This window comes from Lithobates pipiens, unplaced genomic scaffold (assembly GCF_037356315.1).
Source record: "Lithobates pipiens isolate NorthernLeopardFrog02 unplaced genomic scaffold, aLitPip1_a1.2 Scaffold_18, whole genome shotgun sequence".
NCBI lineage: Eukaryota > Metazoa > Chordata > Amphibia > Anura > Ranidae > Lithobates > Lithobates pipiens.
In genome coordinates, this window is record NW_027507758.1 from 657,840,673 (window position 1) to 657,848,593 (window position 7,921).

Sequence of the window (7,921 nt, forward strand, 5' to 3'; positions counted from 1 at the left end):
CATTGGCAGGGGGGTGACTAGGGGCATAACTACAAATTACGGAGCCCCCTTTTACCCCAGGTGCTATGTTGGCCACTCTGGCTGTTGGTTATGCCACTGGGTGGAGCTTAATCTCTTCCTGGGCAGAATTCTTGGTCTAGAATTCAGGGGGTTCAGCGGGGGCTGGGACTGATTTGAAGACTAACACTGGTACTTTCATGGTCTACAAGGTGAGGCACATAGTGCTGTTGCTGCAACAAAAATTTTAGGCCACGTCTGATGGCATTTACAAGATGCCCCTGAAGATGAATACTGTATTATGTGGCGGGTTCTCACCGCATTATTATTATTTCTATAATGAACCCCTCAACATTTCTCCATTGTCCCCCCAGGTCTGGTATCCTCTGTCTACCCCCGGAAGCCGCAGGCCGCGGAGCGTCACGTTTTGCCCATTTTGTGCCCGGCCGAAATGGCAACTTCAAGGACGTCGTCACCAAACTTACCAATAACTTACACCGAGTGATGGGGCGGAGCCTGGAGGAGTACGCCTCTGGACAGTCCCAACACGCCACCAAAATGCTGGCCGACATTCTGGGCACCAATAAATACCGACCCCGATCCACGGTGCCGGGCCTGGCACTTACAGCGGAGGAGACGGGGCGTGGTGATGTCATGGGGCGGAGCCTGCATTCTCTGTATTTAGTGTAAATTCTGTATTTAAGATTAAAAACTATTATAATAGAAGAAGAAGAAGAAGAACTGATTCTTTCTATAGATTGGGAATTTATTAATACGGGATGTGATGCATCTCCGATATATATAACTGATTGGTAGCAAAACGCTTGCCCCGACTTAGTTGGGGTAGGCGGAACACTTTGGTGGGGGTGGGTCAGCCAGACCTCTTGACCTTTGACCTCTGGGGGGGACACCTGCTGACCTTTGGGGGAGGTCCCTATTCCAATCCCTGACTCCTAACCTTGTTCTTCTAGGGGAAACCCTAACCCCCCAACCCCAACTAACCTTTGACATATGAACTTTAACCCTAACTCTAAGTGTATCTTCACTTTATGACTCCACCACCCTAAAACCCCTACCTTTCCCAGATCCCGCTCGGTTTCACTATCCTAGTGACAGGACTGCTGTTAGAAATCACGGGGCCCCATACAGCCTACCTGACAGGCCCCCCCCCCCCCGGCTGGAAGTGACTGAGGACAGCGATTTATCAGCCCCTTTCTCTGTAGCCTCAGCTGCACAGGTGAATGAATAGGAAGTGCTTTGAGGCTTCCTGCTCCTTCACAAACTGAATCATAGTAAACTGTTTACTATGCTTCAGTGATGAATAGACGCAGGAGTGAATGGTACCGATCACTGACTGTGTTCATTCAAAAAAGGAAGGGGTGAGTATATTACATATTTACTGTCCCCGTCCCCCATCCTACAACATCCCCCCCCTGTGTGCTCAACGGGAGAGGAGGGGAGCTGACAGCGCTGCAAGGAAAAGGGGCACACGGGGGCCCGGACAGCAGATGGAAGGGGTGCAAGAACCAATCCCCCTGCAGTGCAGCTGGAGTGAGGGAGAGGAGGAGAAGCCGGCAGTACTCCAGGAGATCTGACATTTGTAATAAAGGATATTTCTACAAATGGCGCCCTCTATGTGACACTACAGGGGCCACTTTAATGTAATAGGTGAACTTAGCCCATAATAAGGCTGGGGTGGTCACCATAACCATGGAAACCAAATGTAAGCTGTGGTGAAAAACTGGGATTTCCTATGGCTACATTCTGTAAACACTTTTCACTAAAACTGAATCTAGAAATCTCTGATCTAGAACTGGAATTCCTATTCTGGGCGGAGCCGGCGAGATTTCTGCAATAAAAGCCCTCTACAGCTCTGGCCCTCGAGGGCCGCCTATGGACAAGGTGCTGGAGGGGACAGAATGATCCCATCAAACCTCCATGGCTGCCGTCCTCCACCTAGAGGAATCCTATGGGAGTGGGCGGAGCCTGCCCCCCACGGACTGGAGTTCTGCACATCTCATTATGGAGAGTCCATCCGGATTGGATGTAGGCGCCATAACCGGGAGGAGTTATAATCCGCAGCCGTCCTCTCCCCTCCTCCACCTAATGACAGCTAATAGATGATCAATTAAAGTCCCAGTACACAGATGGTGACCATAGCAACAGTCCCCGCCCACCCCCTGTGTCTGCAGAGCTCTCATTGGCTGCTGCAGATGACAGTTTTTATAATAAATCCTGAGAGCTAACAGTTTAGACTGACCTTATTACCATTTACAAAAATATATCAAAATAATAAAAGAAAAATCTGATGGGAAATAAAATCTCTCCAGACTTATGATTATTGATCATCGTTATTGGAGCTCATTGATATTACGGAGAGGATTTTATATGTTAAATATCAGATTGATCAGAGTTTCCATAACATGATTGATATTTATAAAAATTATATATATATATATATATATATATATATATATATATTTCCCACAATTCCCTGCTTCTCATTTATTCATCCATTTACAAAAATATATCAAAATAATAATAAAAAAAAAACTGATGGGAAATAAAATCCCTCCAGACTTATGATTATTGATCATTTTTATTGGAGCTCATTGATATTACAGAGAGTCTCCATAACATGATAGATATTATATATATATATATATATATTAAAAAGAAAATTACATATATATTTAAATACAGTATATACACATTTTCTATCTAATATTTCATAGATGGATGTAATAGATTGATTATGTATATATTATATACAGTCACAGGTCACAAAGCTCCCACACAAGGGGGGTGGGGTGATCTTTGTTATCAGTCATGTGATTTCAGTTACAAACCCCCCTGAATGGGGTCTGTCAGTGGCAGTTTATTTTTAGCTGATCCCAATGATATTTGAAAATGGCAGCCAGCTGTGTAATATGAAGATCCTCAGCCTTGTGTTAGAGCTTTGTGAATGAAGCCTCTCTGGTTCGGTTGCCCCGGGGGATGTGTACATCTGATTTGTACCCGTCTGCACTGACTTAGAGGACCCCGTTATTTCCGGTTATACATCCGCCCCGTTACATAAGCCCATTTCCAGCTGAACTCTGACCCGGCAGTTTCCCTTGACAACGACATCACCCACAAGTCTCCATAGGGGGCGCTCTGAGAGCCTTTACATTCCATCAGTTTAGAGTTATCTGTGAATGGCGGCCCCAGAACGATTGATGTCATTGGGGTGTGTGCGCCCCATCCCTAATATGTGCACCCCACACCCACGCTTAAATAGTAGCCCCGCCCCCAATTAGTCCCACACTTATTTAGCACCATCAAAATGTTCCTCATTGAAATAATCCGCAACTCTTTATAAGAATTTTGGGTGGGGGATGGGGATGGAACCTCAGTTGGTGATAATTACTGCCATCTGTGATTTGGTTGGTAGACTTTCCCTCACTTCTTTTCCTTCTGAGAGGACAGGAAGTGCGGGAAAACTTTCCCAGGCAGGTCACAGAAAACAAGGAAAACCTCAGAAAAGTTTGAGCCCCGCCCCCAACTCCATCCAAATCTAAAAGAAAATGTTTTGGAGTGAAGTTTTGCTTTACAATCTGAACGTCTACTTACCCTTTCTTTTTTCTTTTTATAGGTTCAAAGTGATTTATTACGAGTGAGAGGAGTTTTGTAGGAGAGAGGAGTTTTGTAGGAGAGAGGAGTTTTGTAGGAGAGAGGAGTTTTGTAGGAGAGAGGAGTTTTGTAGGAGAGAGGAGTTTTGTAGGAGAGAGGAGTTTTGTAGGAGAGAGGAGTTTGTAGGAGAGAGGAGTTTGTAGGAGATTTTAGGAGAGAGAAAAAGAGGAGCAAGGATGAGCATCCTTATAAAAACTAAAGACATGACATCAGAATTAGACAGAAGAATGGAGGAGGAATAGAAGAGATTCCATGCCACGAAAGACTTCCCGGAACAATGGAAGATAACGGAGACAGATAGAAAAGCCACGGAGAGGAGAGAGTTCCTGAACAGAAGAATGGAGGAGGAATGGAAGAAATTCCATGCCATGGAAGTAGACTGTGAGGAACAAACAAAGCAGCTGAGCAGAGGAGAAGCTCAGATGGACGAGAAGAACGATGAGGAGCTTAAGGTGGTGGAGCTGAAGAAAGCAGAGGAGAGAGAAGCAGGGAAGGAGAGAAGACTTTTTCAGAAAGCCCATCTGCACTGACTGAGAGGATTCCGTTATTTCCGGTTATCCGTCCGCCCCGTTACATAAGCCCATTTCCAGCTGAACTGTCACCCGGCAGTTTCCCTTGACAACGACATCACCCACAATTCTCCATAGGGGTCGGTTTGAGAGCCTTTACATTCCATCAGTTTAGAGTTATCTATGAATGGCGGCCCCAGAACGATCAATGTCATTGGGGTGTGTGCGCCCCATCCCTAATATGTGCACCCCACACCCACGTTGAAATAGTAGCCCCGCCCCCAATTAGTCCCACTCTTATTTAGCACCTCCAAAATGTTCCTCATTGAAATAATCCGCAACTCTTTATAAGAATTTCGGGTGGGGGATGGAACCTTAGTTGGTGATAATTACTGGCATCTGTGATTTGGTTGGTAGACTTTTCCTCACTTCTTTTCCTTCTGAGAGGACAGGAAGTGCGGGAAAACTTTCCCAGGCAGGTCCCAGAAAACAAGGAAAACCTCAGAAAAGTTTGAGCCCCGCCCCCAACTCCATCCAAATCTAAAAGAAAATGTTTTGGAGTGAAGTTTTGCTTTACAATCTGAACGTCTACTTACCCTTTCTTGCTTTTTCGCTTCCTGTAGGTGTCGTGCAGTGAGGTTGCTGTGTGGACTGACAATTAGGGCGCCATGGACGTGAACCAGCCCAAGCAGGAACACCTGCTGGCTCTGAAAGTGATGCGCCTCACAAAACCAACTTTATTTACCAATATCCCAGTAACATGTGAAGAACGAGACCTTCCAGGTGACTTGTTTAATAACCTCATGAAAGATGACCCTTCTACAGTGAAAGGAGCAGAAATATTAATGCTGGGAGAAATGTTACCGTTGCCACAGAATTTTGGAAACATCTTCCTAGGTGAAACGTTCTCTAGCTACATTAGTGTTCACAATGACAGCAATCAAACAGTCAAAGACATACAGGTCAAGGCAGACCTGCAGACAAGTTCCCAGCGGCTAAACCTGTCTGCACCCAGTGTTGTGGTGGCTGAACTGAGACCAGACAGCTGTATAGATGATGTCATTCATCACGAAGTTAAAGAGATTGGCGCACACATATTGGTGTGTGCTGTAAGTTACACCACGCAGACAGCCGAAAAGATGTACTTCAGAAAGTTCTTCAAATTTCAGGTCCTCAAACCTCTGGATGTAAAGACTAAATTTTATAATGCAGAGAGTGACCTCAGTTCTGTGACAGACGAAGTGTTTCTGGAAGCCCAGATCCAAAATATCACCACTTCACCCATGTTCATGGAGAAGGTGTCACTAGAACCATCCATAATGTACAATGTGACAGAGCTGAACAGTGTGGTCACCAACGGTGAGGGGTTGTCTACGTTTGGAACAAAGACTTACTTGCAGCCACTGGACACACCACAGTACTTGTACTGCTTGAAGCCAAAGCCAGAATTTACTGAAAAAGCCGGTGTCATCAAAGGAGTCGCAGTGATCGGCAAATTGGACATTGTATGGAAAACCAACCTGGGAGAAAGGGGCCGACTACAAACCAGCCAGCTACAGAGAATGGCTCCAGGATATGGGGATGTGAGGCTTTCCTTAGATACGGTCAGTCTGGAAGAACCATTTGATATCACATGTAAAATAACTAACGAAAGGACAATGGATCTGGGTCTAGAAATGTGTAACACTAATTCTATTCACTGGTGTGGAGTATCGGGAAGACAGCTCGGCAAATTACACCCCAGCTCCTCACTCTTCCTCACTCTGACACTTCTGTCATCTGTACAGGGCTTGCAGAGTGTTTCCGGATGAAGACTGACTGACACATTTTTAAAGAGAACTTATGAATATGATGATATTGCTCAGGTCTGCGTTGTGTCTTCAAAAGTTCAGGCATAAAAACATCTCATCTGAAGGCAGTCCCAGAGATTCTGCAACATAATCCACGAAGATCAATGTCTCCAGAACAGACGCACACGGTTCAAACTGATGACGTGTTTACAGGTGAAGCAAGAATGGCATGTTTTATTGTTTAATGTTCTTTCTTCCGTCAGCAAATGCCTTTTTTATTTTTAAATGTAATATGCAGTGTTTTAAAGCACCATATTTTATCTAACACATCAAAAATAAAATGTAAATATAAATGTATTTATTTGATATAGACCTTTTCAACTTGCCTTGCACTGTAACATAAAATTTTACTTTAATAAAAAACTTACCCTTTCTTTTTATAGGTTCAAAGTGATTTAGTGATTTATTACAAAACTAAAAACATGACGTCGGAATTAGACGAATGGAGAAGAATGGAGGAGGATTGGAAAGTGATAAGGGAGACCGAAAGACAATTGAAGGAGAGGCGAGAGTTCCTGAACAGAGCTAAAGACATGGTGGCGGAAATTAAGAGAATGGCGGAGGATGAATGGAATAAATTCCGCGCTCTGAAGGCACTCTCCAGAGGAGAAGCCGAGATGGAGAAGAAATATGAGGAGAGTAAGGTGGAGGAGCAGACAGGTGGGATCTGAACAAATCAGAGGAGAGGGAAGGAGAGACTTTTGCAGAAAGCCCATGCACTGAAGGCATGCTGGGAGAAAGAAAGAAAGATTCTTACAGCAGAAAGAAAACGAGAGCTTCTGCAGAAAGTTCGGGCAAGAAAAGCCCAGATGGAGGAGGGTAAGGTGGAGGAGCAGACAGACGTGCAGCTGATGACAGCAGAGGAGAGAAGACTTTTCCAGAAAGCCTATACACTGAAGAAATACTGGGAGAAGGAAGGAAAGCAGCTGACAACAGGAAGGAAAAGAGAACTCCTAGAGAAAGTGCGGGCAAGAAAAGCGCAGATGGAGGAGAGTAAGGTGGAGGAGCAGACAGACGTGCAGCTGAAGAAAGAGGAGAGAAGACTTTTGCAGAAAGCCCATGCACTGAAGGCATGCTGGGAGAAGGAAGGAAAGCTGCTAACAGGAAAGAAACGAGAACTCCTGGCGAAAGTGTGGGCAAGAAAAGCCGCAATGGACAGCAAAAGAGACGAGGATCAATGGGAAGTCGGCCATGATGAAGGCAGAGACGGACAGGTAAGTACATGTTCTTGCATATAGAATATATAAAGTGAAGGGGGGACATTGCCTTCATGGAGGATTACACATCAGTAGGAGGATATTATGCTGGTTGAGTATAAAATATCCGTATGTTATAGACACGCCCAGATATAGGCAACAGAGATTGTTGGGGGACCTTCTCATGTCCCTCATATGGAAATCCATAGAAGTGATCAGTAGGCAGAGCTCCTCCAATGATCAGATAGATTAGATCTAGAGCAGATATAACCATACAGGAAGGCAATGAATGGACTATATACAGTGCCTACAAGTAGTATTCAACCCCCTGCAGATTTAGCAGGTTTACACATTCGGAATTAACTTGGCATTGTGACATTTGGACTGTAGATCAGCCTGGAAGTGTGAAATGCACTGCAGCAAAAAAGAATGTTATTTCTTTGTTTAATTTTTTTTAAATAGTGAAAAGTTTATTCAGAGGGTCAATTATTATTCAACCCCTCAATTCAACAGAATTCTGTTTGGTTCCCCTAAAGTATTAAGAAGTAGTTCAGGCACAAAGAACAATGAGCTTCACATGTTTGGATTAATTATCTGTTTTTCCAGCCTTTTCTGACTATTTAAGACCCTCCCCAAACTTGTGAACAGCACTCATACATGGTCAACATGGGAAAGACAAAGGAGCATTCCAAGGCCA

At 44.4% G+C, this 7,921-nt stretch overlaps 1 pseudogene; it reads left to right on the top strand.

Moving 5' to 3' along the window:
• The first annotated feature begins 4,643 nt into the window (after positions 1 to 4,643).
• LOC143989354 (trafficking protein particle complex subunit 13 pseudogene) lies at positions 4,644 to 6,339 on the top strand (annotated as a pseudogene).
• The last annotated feature ends 1,582 nt before the right edge of the window (positions 6,340 to 7,921 follow it).